The sequence below is a fragment of the Entelurus aequoreus genome, linkage group LG07 (assembly GCF_033978785.1).
Source record: "Entelurus aequoreus isolate RoL-2023_Sb linkage group LG07, RoL_Eaeq_v1.1, whole genome shotgun sequence".
NCBI classification, from domain to species: Eukaryota; Metazoa; Chordata; class Actinopteri; order Syngnathiformes; family Syngnathidae; genus Entelurus; species Entelurus aequoreus.
The window spans coordinates 52450915-52465324 of NC_084737.1; the positions used below are offsets into that span (position 1 = coordinate 52450915).

Here is a 14410-nt window from a genome sequence, read left to right on the forward strand (position 1 = left end):
TTCTAACTTGAGGTTGTTTATTGATAGTATCTACAATGAAGTTACTGTTAAACTAAGCAGAAAAAGGAAAGTACATCAAAGGAAATGCTTGCATTTAAAAATTTTCAAACCACAATATATAACAGGAACATCACCAGCTAGCCCGTTTTTTAAGGGTCTATATTTTTCCATCTATCCATCCATTTTCTACCGCTTGTCCGTCTCGGGGTCGTGGTGAGTGGTTGGAGCCTATCCCAGCTGCATTCGGGTGAAAGGCAGAGTACACCCTGGACAAGTCGCCACCTCATCGCAGGGCCAACACAGATAAATAGACATACTAATACTAATTATGTTGAATAAGAATTGCCTGCCAAAGTAACTCACCGCTGTCTCGAACACACGCACATAGGAGCATGCTTTCACACAAACAAAGATAGTCCCAGAGAAGCAACTAACAATTTGCTGTTGTGATAGAATATACATTCAATAATAGCCAACATTAAGAGCTAAACATAGCCAATAACTATCATTAGATAACAAACAAAGCTAATGGGTGTGTGTCATTTAAGACGTGGGTACGTGCTAAAAACCGGAAGAGGTCTATTTACAATACTTAGGAAAGTTAGCACTAGTGTTTCACATACAGTACAGGCCAAAAGTTTAGACACACCTTCTCAATTCAATTAGTTTTCTTTATTTTGTAGATTGTCACTGAATGCATCAAAACTATTACACGTGTGAAGTGAAAACCATTTCAGGTGACTACCTCTTGAAGCTCATCGAGAGAATGCCAAGAGTGTGCAAAGCAGTAATCAGCGCAAAGGGTGGCTATTTTGAAGAAACTACAATATAAAACATGTTTTCAGTTGTTTCACTTTTTTTGTTAAGTACATAACTCCACATGTGTTCATTCATAGTTTTGATGCCTTAGGTGACAATCTACAATGTAAATAGTCATGAAAATGCATTGAATGAGAAGGTGTGTCCACACTTTTGGCCTGTACTGTATATTCACAAGTAAATTCAAGGCCGTTACGAATAAAAAAAATTAAAACATTTTTGGGGTAAGACTTTGCGATACATACAGTAAGCAACACTTCACCTTCAAGGTTATTATCTGCTTCTACATGTTTGACAAAACATTGACTACGTTATTTGTTTCAAATTTAAGAGTTTCAGGTTTGAGCAACAGGTTTTTGTAGTTTGTCAGCATGCACCAACAACAGAAGGTCACACACCCACTACTCCCCTAGCCATGCCCCCATTGCCACAATTATATTGGCAATCTGTGGGAAACTGTTAGCGCCCTCTAGGCAGTTGTTTGAAGGTTGCAAACAGCCCCTATAATATACACAGGAAGTGTGCATACTATAAAAACAACAAAAAAAAACAATGCATTCATACAGGATAAAGGTTGGTATCTATGCCGCTAGCTTATTTCTAAGATACAATCATTGACAGGCCAACGGAAATTAATGCTTAACGTAATCAATGTTATGTGGAAAGTTTTTGCAGTGTTAGAAAAATAACTTTAAAAAAATATTTAATTACAGTTACTCATTACTTTCCTAGAAAGTTCAGAATGATTTTTTCCATCCATCCATTTTCTACCGCTTATTCCCTTCGGGGTCGCGGGGGGCGCTGGAGCCTATCTCAGCTACAATCGGGCGGAAGGCGGGGTACACCCTGGACAAGTCGCCACCTCATCGCAGGGCCAACACAGATAGACAGACAACATTCACACTCACATTCACACACTAGGGCCAATTTAGTGTTGCCAATCAACCTATCCCCAGGTGCATGTCTTTGGAGGTGGGAGGAAGCCGGAGTACCCGGAGGGAACCCACGCAGTCACGGGGAGAACATGCAAACTCCACACAGAAAGATCCCGAGGCCGGGATTGAACTCACGACTAATCAGGGCCTTCGTATTGTGAGGCAGACGCACTAACCCCTCTGCCACCGTGCTGCCAGAATGATTTTTTTAATAGATGTAATTAATGACTAGGGAAAGTCATTAATGCATTACTTTTTTAACGTTCATATATCTGGTGTGTGCAGTTGAGATATGTTTCATGAGAGAAGAGTGCGTCAGTGTTAGCTTTTAAAAGGAAGTGCCTGTCGTCAAGTGAAGTGTGACGTCAGTGAGGGAGAGCTATTTGGCTGTCTTAGCTCAGCATTGGTAGCCAGCAGACTGGAAGAAGATTGTTGACGACATTATCTGTTTTCACTGATAGTTAATAAAGCGGTTAAACGTGTGCCAATGTTTGTCTCTCCTAGTCCACAAATGCAGTATTTTAGGATAATTATTGTTGTAGGGTTCGTACGGGTGCTTAAAAACCTTGAAAATGCTTGGATTTTAATGTTGTGATTTCAAGGTTTGAAAAATGCTTCAATTTTGGGTGAAGTGCTTGTAAAATGTACCTCGGAGTCTTGTTCACAAGTGAGGATAGAGTGGATCGGTGCGGCGTCTTCAGTAATGCGGACGCTGTATCGATCCGTTGTGGTGAAGAAGGAGCTGAGCCGGAAGGCAAAGCTCTCAATTTACCGGTCGATCTACGTTCCCATCCTCACCTATGGTCATGAGCTTTGGGTTATGACCGAAAGGACAAGATCACGGGTACAGGCAGCCGAAATGAGTTTCCTCCGCCGGGTGGCGGGGCTCTCCCTTAGAGATAGGGTGAGAAGCTCTGTCATCCGGGGGTCGCTCAAAGTAAAGCCGCTGCTCCTCCACATCGAGAGGAGCCAGATAAGGTGGTTCGGGCATCTGGTTAGGATGCCACCCGAACGCCTCCCTAGGGAGGTGTTTAGGGCACGTCCGACCGATAGGAGGCCACGGGGAAGACCCAGTACACGTTGGGAAGACTATGTCTCCCGGCTGGCCTGGGAACGCCTCGGGATCCCCCGGGAGGAGCTGGGCGAAGTGGCTGGGGAGAGGGAAGTCTGGGCTTCCCTGCTTAGGCTGCTGCCCCCGCGACCCGACCTCGGATAAGCGGAAGAAGACGGATGGATGGATGGATGGTGCTTGTAAAATGCTTGGAAATGTTCATTATATTTCTCGGCACTCTGACTCAATAGGCTAATTATAAAATGGGAAAAAATAAAATAAGTTTCCTTAAAAATATAAGCTACACGCTTGATCTGTTGGCTTTGCACGAGCCCTTACATTAGGTTGTTGTCATATCAGAGCCGTATATATGGCTCTGTGTCGCCCCCAAGAGGACAGTGGTGCATCGGTCCATCATGCCGGGAGGTTGTCGTTTTAATGAACATTGGATGGAAAATGACAAATACAAGCTTTGGATAAAACGTGAATCAAATCCACGTGTAGCCTGCTGCACAGTATGCAAAAAGGAAATCCACCATGGTTCGATGTATTTTTTGCTCCATTATTTTGGTTGTCTACTTAACTTGTCTGACTACCTCAGTTAAAGCAAACAAGTTACATTTTGTCGTTTTGGTTGATTGCATTAAAATGGTTACATTATTGGACTTGTTTGTACTGTGAAGGTCATGTAATGTATGATTTGTAACCTTTTTCACAACTTAGAGCTGAGGTAATATGAATGATTTTGTAGTTTTTACACAACATGGTTGTATGCATTTCTTGCTCTATTATTTTCGTTGTCTACTTAACTTGTCTGGCTACCTCAGTGAAAGCAAAAAAAGTTACCTTTTGTCTTTTTGTTATTTTCTTATCATAGCCACAGTTGGCCCTGCGATGAGGTGGCGACTTGTCCATGGTGTACCCCGCCTTCCGCCCGAATGCAGCTGAGATAGGCTCCAGCGCCCCCCGCGAACCCGAAGGGAATAAGCGGTAGAAAATGGATGGATGGATGGATAGCCACAGTTATAAGGCTAGATATACTTAATGCAAGGTGACTGAGGTGTTGTGAAACAAACACAATATGTTCCTTTAATTTATTATCCTTATATTAATGTGGAACAGTTTTGTTAATAAATGAGTGAAATTGACATTTTGAGGGTGCGTGTAATTATATCACATTATGCAGTTTACAAGCAAAAATACGGTATGAATCAGTCCGTGCTGTTCGATGTCATTTAGAGCTGTAAGTAAGAAAAAGAACAAGACATTTGAAAAACAACACAAATGGAGACACGTTTGCAAACACTGACATTGAATAGTCACACTGCTTCATTTTCTATGCCCCATTCAGTTAATGATAACTGCTGGTTCAATGTTAGGCTTAGGTTTTAGCCGATTTTCCTTATTTTTCCTACAGACAGCATTCGGTGACCTCAAACAACAAGGCTATGGATTGATTCACACTGGTTTTCGCCTTTTGAAGGGTACTGGAAAAACTGGAAAATTGATCTTGAAACTCCTTGAAAAATGCTTCAATTTGGCCATGGAAAAGGTGTACAAACCCTGTGTTGGTGACTGCCACTTGTTTGAATGTTCATTATTTCCCCGTAGTAGTAGTAGTAGTGCGCGCATGCCGCTTGCACTACTAAAGAGCTACTTCCTCAAGTGGGATTGAGAAGCTGTCTTCTCCGCATTAAAAGTAGCTTTGCCACATTACATTAAATGTATTGGTAATGGCGTTGTAACGTACATAAAAGTAATTAATTAGATTACTCGTTCCAGGAAAAAAAAAATGTTGTTACTGTATGTAACCCCGTTTTACCTGGAATCCAAATCAAACCAAAAATATGTATAGGAAACAAGGTGTACCCTGTGGCATACAGTGTTATGTGGTGCTGCTATACACTGTCGAGTTCCTCCCTCTCTAACCTACCAAAGTTTAAAATATCCACATTTTCGCATTTTAAAAGAACACAATGGATGTGGAGACAGGACAGTAGTAGCAGAAGTGAGGATGCTTGGATGAGAGGAGGGCAACATGAGTGAACACCAATCAGAAAGAGCGATATAGGAGATATAGGAAGAAAAGGATGAGCCAGGGTGCAGGGAGAAAATGAAAACAAGTCGTTAATAGTTTACCTACAAGACACTTCTGGGTTGACCTTTAGCTCTGGCCAGTGGTGTTCAGCAGGGAACAATGTTGTGCACAGGGCTGTCATGTTGAGAGAGTGGCATGATCCTACTGGGAGTGTGAGTGACATCCAGATCCAAAAGAGATCTGTATCATTTGATCTTAAGGTGTGGTAATCTGATGTATTTTCGCTCACTTTACATGGTCAGGTGTTGTCTGCATGGTTAAGATGGAAAAATGTTAACTAAACGGGAATTCATGTATTTTAGCACTAGTTGCACACAAAACACTTCCGTGTGGTCTACATCATGGGTTTTTAACCTTTTTGACGTAGGGGCCAAACTTTTTCACTACAGAGGGGCCCAGGATCCACGCAAATATTAACACTTCATTAGCAATCTTACTCTTGATTTTAATCTTATTCAATAATTATATCTAACTTACTTACAGTTTAACAGGCTAAACCTTGTGGCTAATCCTAAAATGATAGAAACTTTGTGTTAATCACAAAGGTTATTATCAAGGCTTAGGTCAGGCTGATTACATAATAAATACTAATCAAATATACTGCAAAAAAGGGACTCATAAAAACTAATATGTACTTAAAATTACACGGTGCTAACATAAAAATATTATAGCTAAATTAATAATGAATAATATGTGTTCCTTAAATAAACTGTCAATAAAAATTTAAATGCAAATTAAAATTCTCCATTTAAGTCATCATTTTTGCACCTAAAGGGGAACTGCACTTTTTTTGGAATGTTGTCTATCATTTACAATTGTTATGAAGAACAAGAACACGTATGTTTTTCTTTTTTTTATGCATTCTAAATAGCAAATAAATGCAGTCAAAAGTTCACGCTTCTTCTGGGTCAAAATTGGATGCCAAAGTTGACCAGCTTGTCGGTTTATGTCTTCATCCTTCTACTGTCCAGGTGAGAGGCATTATTTATGATTTAGAATAAACTTTCAAGGCAACACCCCTCCTTGCCACACCTGCTGGATTAAAGATGCTCTGTATTTTCTCAAACTGGAGAAAATTAGGCTGACATTGAATGGTTGTTCTGTGAAGTTTCAGGAAGTATGGGGTTGTTTTTTAAAATATGTAAAAGAGACTGATTTCAAATTTAACCCCGATTGAAAAGTAATTGAAAGGTAGATAATTGATTAGATTTTTGTATGTTTTTCCGTATTGCTGCACCGTGTTGGGCACACTTAGGAGTGCACAAGTCTGTGGCTTCATGTCAATATTTGCCTATACTTATTTGACTGATGCATTTTTTTTTTTGTAGTTTATTATTTTTATGTTATTTTCTATAAAATCGTTCTGGGTTACTTGTTTGGGAGAGAGAAAAAAGAACATTTGACATGTGTTTAATTTTATTTCTGGACTGTATATGTAAAAAATCCAATAAACAAATGTTTCAAAAAATGTTTAATAAAAAATCTACTTTAGAGCTCCGAGGTGTGAAAGCAGCTCACCACAGCCACTGATGTCAATACAGCAGCACAAGTTGTTATCTCCCTGTGATCACGGGGCCCCTAAAAATAGTTAATCTGCGTTAGCGCTTATAATAACAATGTTGCTAATATTTGGTTAATATTAAAGTCACAATATGTAAATGAAGTATTGTTGGCACTTTTTGGATGATTTTTTAGAGGGATTTATGGGTGGACTAGAGGACCTGCCATTGACTCCGTTATTAGTGGATTTTTATTTACGAGTTAGAATGCTCAAAAAAATACATATGTCGTCTTGTCTCTCATAATGATTGGGAACAATAGGCAAAAAAAAAAGTGTAGGACAAGAACACGTATGTTTTTATTTTTTTATGCATTCTAAATAGCAAATAAATACAGTCAAAAGTTCACGTTATTTTAAGAAACTTCACTATGACTTTAGCTCCAGACTTTTTGTTTGTTTGAGATTGTCATTATTGCCACAAGTGGTGGGAAAGTGTACTAACACGGAGAACCACGGCACCCTATACGGACCACAACTGAGAAACAGATTATTATTTGTGGTGGCCCTCGAAGGTTGTACATAACAGTAATAGTGGTTCTTTGGTCAAAATGTTGCAAAGATGATGTTTTACAGACCATCGTCAAGGCGCTTTCTGACGGTCTCTTCATAATGTGCCGTTTTGTGGGTGGTCATATTTAAGTGCCTGCATTTAACTGCGTCTTCTCCTCGTCAGCCATATAGTAGTTTTTAGCGCTTCCATATGGAGTGTACTGACCAATATAAGTTAGAACTATATGCTATTATACCTGTATATTAGAAATGGGGATGCATGTGCATGTACAAGCCAGTCTGCCCTAAAACAGAAGGATAGAGAAAAAGAAGGCGCCTATTGGCTACATCATTGGACTACAATGGCGGACTTGTGCAAAGATATTTGGTTAAACGTCTACAATATATGGAAATATCCACTGACGTCATAGGTCAGATAACTTCACAGAACAGAGCAAATACCAAACGGCTCGTTTGAAGGAAGACTATAAGACTACTTTACAAATATGTCCGCAATGCCTCCACAATTTTTGATTTAAAATCCCAAATACACAAAAACAGGTACCATCAGGTAAGAAAAGTTTGTTTTGCATAATAGGAGCCCTTTAAAAGGGTCATGTCATATTATTTTCTACATTTGAAACACTTCCATGTGGTCTACATCAGGGGTTCTTTACTTTTTTGCCCCTGGGGCCCAACTTTTCCACTACAGAGGGGCCTGGGTCTCCCCTCAAATATTAACACTGAATTAGTAATCTCTAACCTCTTGATTTGAATCATATTCAATAATTATAGCTACTGTAACCTACGTAAAGTTTACAACTTTGTCAAATGATATGAAACCATGTGTTCATTTACAAATATTATTTGTAATAAATTAAAAAGCAAGTACTAACCAATTGCTGAATAATGCATACAAAGGGACTGATGAAAACACAATTATGTTGTGCCAAAATAAACTAAACTAAACTAAACTGTCCAAAAAATTAAAGTGCAAATGAAAATACAGCTTCACCACTTAAGTCATCATTTTTGCGCTTAAGAAACTTCTCTATAACTTTTGCTACAGACTTCTTTTGTTTGTTTGAGACAGAGTCGTGTATAAAGAGTATGGCCAACTAAAAACAGGCGCCATGACTGCTACCAAGGACGGATGCCCGGTTGCATGCAACTGCTGTCGTTTTGACGATAGTTTTTCTGACAAAATAAACCAAAATGATATGTCTATACAGTATATAGTTCTAAACATACTCCAGTTCATCAACTTACAATAAAACATGGTTTTATTTTGTCAAAGTATCATTTTGCGACCGTAATTGACGCAATCTGCTGATACCATCCTCCAGTGTTTCGTGACCAGCAGACACTCTAAAATGCACTTGACGGTGCAATGAACGTAAAAAATACACCAAATGACCAAACAAATTACTTGTTACCCTCATTTTGCCATAATCTTCTTTAGCTTTGAACCAACAATCACAGAGAAATTGGAACTTGTGTGTGAAGTATGTCAACTGTGGGGGCTGCTTCTAATGTATTTGTAGTCACTGTATGTATCGCTCATTATATATTATTATATCTGATCTTTCTTTTTTGTATCATGGTAACACTGGCGAGCAGTAGAGAACGTCGAAATGATTATATTTTTATTCATTATTATTTTTTCATTATTGATGTATTTCTTGCCACTTTCACGTAATTGGTGGCTCTCCAGTTTGCGAACATTCACCTACCATACTTGTCTTCTTTCAGGGTTGTGGGGAAAACGATGTAAAAGCTTTCCACAATTCCCCCATCCGTCCATCCAGAAAAATGGATGGATGGATGGATGGAGTCCTATTTCAGGCCAAGCCCCCGTCGACTGTGTCTCACACCGTCAGTCATGTTGTGTTTTTAGCGCTTCCATATTGAGTCTACTGACAGATATAAGTTAGAACTATACGCTACTTTTTATTAGAAATGGCGACACCGGAGGGTTTTAGTATGCATATGCACTGTACAAAGCCAGTCTGCCCCACAAGAAGATAGAGGAAAAATAAAGAATTTATTGACCATAACTTTGGACTACAACTTTAAAAAAATGGCGGACTCGCGCAAAGCTCTTCTGGTAAACCTTTACCATATATGAAGATATTTGCTGACCTAAGGCAAAATTTGTCACTAAAGTCTCAAATTCAAAACGGCTCATTTGGAGCAAGTTTGAAAGAAAGACAATTTCATATCCCAGTTATAGTAACCAAAATGATCCCGGTTATCATTATTATCGCAGAATTGTTGTATGTGCTCAAAAAGCACTGTACTTATTCACACGCTGAAATATTTTGACCAAGTCATGCTTTTTTAAAAACTAAAATAAATAAACACACCGTTCGAAAAAAGCCGCTATTTTGCAAGTTTTGTGTTTGTTTATGTTCAATGTTGTGCAGTAGCTCGCTACAAGTACCAAAGCTACGTATCTTAACTACATTTCCCAGCAGCTTGGCGGTAGTTTCCCTACTTTTTAAAAAAGTCATGATTTACGTAGTTCAGATCATTTTTAAATCCGTTTAGCGCGGTAGCTGAGCTACAAAACTACAATATACAAGAGAAGAGAGGTAGAATATTTTTGTTTAGTGTAATAACTTAAAATGTAGAAGTTGGGGAGGAATTGTATTTTGTTTAACCCTGTTCCACAGTCAAAGGAAAATGTTTATTTTAAATATGTTCAGTTTTATTAATTTCCATTCATGTAAAGATGTAATTTGTTGCAGGGGAAGTCGCTTTTTGGGGGAATTTTGCCTATAGTTCACAATCATAATGAAAGACATGACGAGGAATGGATTTTTAAAAAATGCATTCTAAATATTAAACATACATAATAAAAAAACATGATAAAACATCACTTACTGTACAAGGTTTGCTGTCATTAGGATGCCGCTTGATAGAATCTTGTTATATTACCATTTAGATGATGGATGACTCATAATCCTCGCAAAGAAAATGGAGGTAGAGCTAAGCTTCTTTTCGTGTCGTTCTCGCCATTTCCGTTTTTCTAAATTGGATGTCAAGGTGTACCAACTTGTCGAATACGTCTTTGTTCTTCTACTATCCAGGTGAGATGCACGATTTATGATCTACAATAAACTTCCACAAGCAAGGAAACAGCTGACCACTCGATGATGTAAAAATAGCAGTATAAACTGGTGATCACGCTGCAGCTATAAATAGTACGTCTGCATTAGAGCTCATAATAACAATATCACTAAAACTTTGTTAAAATTCAAGTCACAACATGAAAATGGAGTATTGTTGGCGCTTTTTAGACGTTTATTTATTGGTTTTCATGGGCCAAATAGAGGACCTCCCATTGGCTCCGCTGTAAGCGGAATTTTATTTACGTTTATTTACAAGTTAGAATGCATTACAAAAAAAATAAAAAATTGTCCGTCGTCATGTCTTTCATGATGATTGTGAACGATAGGCAAAATCTCCCAAAAAGTATAGTTCCCCTTTAATGTCTTCCCCTTCAATGTGCAAATTGAATAGCTTAGATGCTCAGACAGCAATGTGTTTATAAAAGTTCAGGTTGGTGTATGTCGTTTCTTAATGGGGAAAGACGTTAATGCCTTTTGTTTTCATGTTCACATTTTAGCTAGGGAGCTGGCGCCAGTCAGTCCGAGAGTTTATCAAAGTGCAGTGATCAATCGCGGTTTTTCGATCATTTTAATTTAAAACGGTAATACTAACTGTCGGGAGTCATACCGCAGTTATCATTAATACCTTTTATAGTTATCCCTGTTTTATAAATATCTCCGCAATGCCTCCATGGATAGATTTAAAATTTTGCGGGACATATGAAACCCCAAAATACACAAAATCATGTACCAACAGGTAAACAAAGTTGGTTTTGCATTCTAGGACCTTTTATAAGGGCTCAACATTACTAAGCCATTTAAGCCCATGAGGAGTGTATACAACTGTATCATTTACAGTTTGCCCAAGCCCTGCCTGTACACCTCTCACTGTAACTACTAGTATGTACTGTAGTGTTGTGCGTGGTCTACCACTAAAAAGGCAATCCCAGGGGTCACTATAGCAATGTCAGACATTCTTTATAATCTTAGCCGATGTGCTGTCTCCATGATTTTGAATTATCTCTGTACTGTTATGTTGTATTAATTTGAGACCACTACCCATTTAACCTTTGTAGTCACACGCTTCAGCTGCACAAAGAAGTGAAATACAGCCCAATGATTTCAGAGGGAGGGCAACTTGTTGCAGTGAGAGTTTGTTACCATGGCAAACAATGTGCAGTGTTTGTTTTAGTGTGCTGAGCGTTCCTATTTACCCACAAAACAAACAGGTCCAGGAGAATGGTAAAGATGGGTGTTGGGAAAGAGTCAGTTTCGCTCTACTTTTTGTATGCCAGGAGGAAGATGGGATGTGTCTGCGGTTGTTGCGTCACTTTAAAGCTACAGAAGAATGATTAACATTGGAGAACTTCAAGTGTACATTATCCTTTGTGTAAGACTGAGGCCTCTTTCCCAAAGAAGGATGTGTCTGGCTATACTATGATAACTTAGACAATGTTTCAGCTGCAAGCATTTATTTGTGTACAGTTTTTTTTTGTCCTGTGATTGACATGTAATCTTAATTCAAGTTAGCTCTGATAGACTCGTGCTTCCTTTTGACCCTGAATAGGATAAACAGTAGGTCCTAAAAGAGAACTGCAAAAAGCACCTTTTATAGTCGTTGTGGCTGTAAGGCATTCTTCACCTGATACTCGATCATTAAGAAAAAAGCTTGACTGATAAAAAGATTGTGTTAGTAAGCCATCAGTTGCTGTCATCAGCAACCTTCAGCAGCACTATCAACTGTCCCTGAGTGTCACATGGTTGCTGAGCTTCCCCCCATCCAGACATGAAAACTGGTTAGGAAAGTCGCCAAATTGAACGATTGATGGAAGCACACTGAGGCAGAAAGACTGAGACTTAAGGTGATCCGTCTGGGAACCACTGAAAAGACCTTTGTTCGTTGTTAGTGGTCAATCTTAGCAAATACATCTAAGTTGTTGTCTCTTTGTTTTAGAAATTGATATGAAAAAGGCAAAACAATTTTATCGTGTAAATGTCCATTCATGTCAACAATTCAACTTCAAATGTGAAGCCAAATATCAATATAAAGTCATTAAATGCAAAGTGAAATATGTCAACCCTTTATTTATTATAATTTTGATGATCATGGCTTACATTTTACGAGATTTTCAATTGATGGTTTTTATAAGCTGTAAGCAATAAACATCAGCAATATATCAAAATAAGGCTTGAAATATCATGGGTTGCATATTATGAGCCTATGCCATTATATTAGTTTCACCTTGTAAATCTAAACAAACCTTTACACGATATTAAATTTTTTTGAGTTTCACCAGTATTTTTTTAGGGAGTAGACAAACAATTCCTAAAAGTTTTGAAAATATTACTAAATGTTACATTCTTATGTAATTTCCACATGTTTTATTTTGTTAAATTCTACACAAAATGTATTTCTTATATTCCTTTTTAAAAATATTTTTTTCTATGCTGTGTGCCTCTTAAGACCTCACTGTTGGCTTTGTAAGGTCATATTACCTCTGAACCAAACAAAATCGATGCTAATTCACATTTTGGTTATTTTTTTCCCCCCAATAACAATCGATAAGAGAATCAATGAAGAACCAAATCGTTAAGCAGAATCGAAAGTGGAATCGAAACGGGAAAAATTTGACAAATTCCCATCCCTAGCTGTGATTGATGAAAAAGTGTTGCTGTTGACAGACGTTAGCAGGCTGATCACCTGGCAATATTAAACTTCATTACAAAATGGAAAAATTTGTTAGGACGATATAAAATACAAAACGTCATGTACAGATCATTAAAAGCAATATTTAGGTGGAAGTATAGGTTAAATTATTAACGTCTTTATCAAAGTAACAATCCACATTTTGTATTATGCATTATAAGGCAGCTGTCACGCCAAATTTCTTCCCCCTACAAAGACCCCCCCCCATTTACTTCCGGGGCTGCGTCCAATAAAGTCACAAAGTTGCCGGGGGTCCTTAACCGGCACGCGACTGTCCTGTTTCGCGCCTGTACAAAAAAAAACAATAATCGATTTCTTCAGATTCCAGCAGCTGTCAAAGACGAAGTATCCTTCCAGCGACGGGCAGTCAAAGCCGAAGTGCTATTGATCGCTGTCAATGACGTAAGAGGAAACTTGACCACAGAAGTAAATGGGGGGGGGAGAGGTTTTTGTAGGGGGAAGAAATTTGGCGTGACACAGCCTACACACACGTGTATATACTGTAGCGGCATGTACAAAATGTTTCAGGGATACAAATCTTGCACGACAACTGCTTTGCTGTTCTGCAGCTTCTTTTGTGGCTATTCTATATCTTCTTCGTGTCTCCCTGCAATAAAACTTGACTATGTTTAGTTTGAGTTCTTTAATCTTTCTCTCAATTACACTAACATGCTACTACTCTAATAGACTGTTTCCATATCAATAATTTCAGCAGCTTTGTTTCAAGTGATTCACAGACACATCGTAAGGTACTACAAGCTAGCAGAATCACTGTTTATGTTCATTAAGTTTTTTACAGTATTCTGCTCAACGTAACGTTACTAGTAGTTGTGACATTAAGAGGACTGGGATTTTTATTACAATTTCATGAGTTTTCGGATTTTACGTAGCTACGACACATCCATACACTTTCTCCGCCGTGAGTTTAATGAGCCTGCCTAAGACCTGGGTTGCTGATTGGCTCTGCCTCTTACCGGTGCGTCGTTTGCGTAACCAACGCAAAATACCTAGGTTCCTGATCGGCTCTGCCATTTACTCATGTGCAGTTTGCGTAACCAATCAGATGGCACCGTGGGCAGACAATGCTGGTGACAGAGGCGTGACTGCGTCTGAGCCAAACTGACCAGTTTTAAAGGGGTCCATCAGATTTAAAAAAGGCAGAAGCTTTTTGATGATTGTTACATTTGAAATAAACTTGATGGTGATAATAGAGGATAAATATTACTATTCAATATCAATATTTTAAAAAAAAAGTGCCTATATCTGTAGGACTTGTGTTAAATCAACATTACAGTTTGGTATAAACTTTAAAAAAGCCAAACAGCATACATTTTTGCTCTAATGCCACTAGTTTAATACCACGGACAAGCGCATTGACAGGCTAACGATAATTAGCAGAGCGAACTTGCACAAACGTTTATCAACTGACATTTTAACAAAACAAAATTGACATAAAATAGCTAGTAAATTTCTACTTACAGGTATTTAATCATCAAATTATGTAGAAAGAAATATTGAACTTTTTACTGTTCCTGCAGTGTGACTACAGTAACTACGGAAACTGTTGCCTATACCTCATACTCTTAATTTTAAAACAAATGACGTAGTCAATGTTTTGTGGAGCATGATTGCAGGAG

At 38.4% G+C, this 14410-nt stretch overlaps 1 protein-coding gene across 6 annotated transcripts in view; it reads left to right on the forward strand.

Moving 5' to 3' along the window:
* LOC133653993 (nuclear receptor coactivator 3-like) overlaps nucleotides 1-14410 on the forward strand; it is a 153090-nt gene that overhangs the window by 55785 nt on the left and 82895 nt on the right. Inside the window, exon 2 of one of the 6 annotated variants that reach the window (XM_062053901.1) lies at nucleotides 3683-3856. The exons of the other annotated variants lie outside the window; for them this stretch is intronic. The gene's annotated coding sequence lies outside the window, so the exon portion shown is untranslated. The remainder of the gene's footprint in view (nucleotides 1-3682; nucleotides 3857-14410) is intronic. 6 annotated transcript variants of the gene reach the window in all.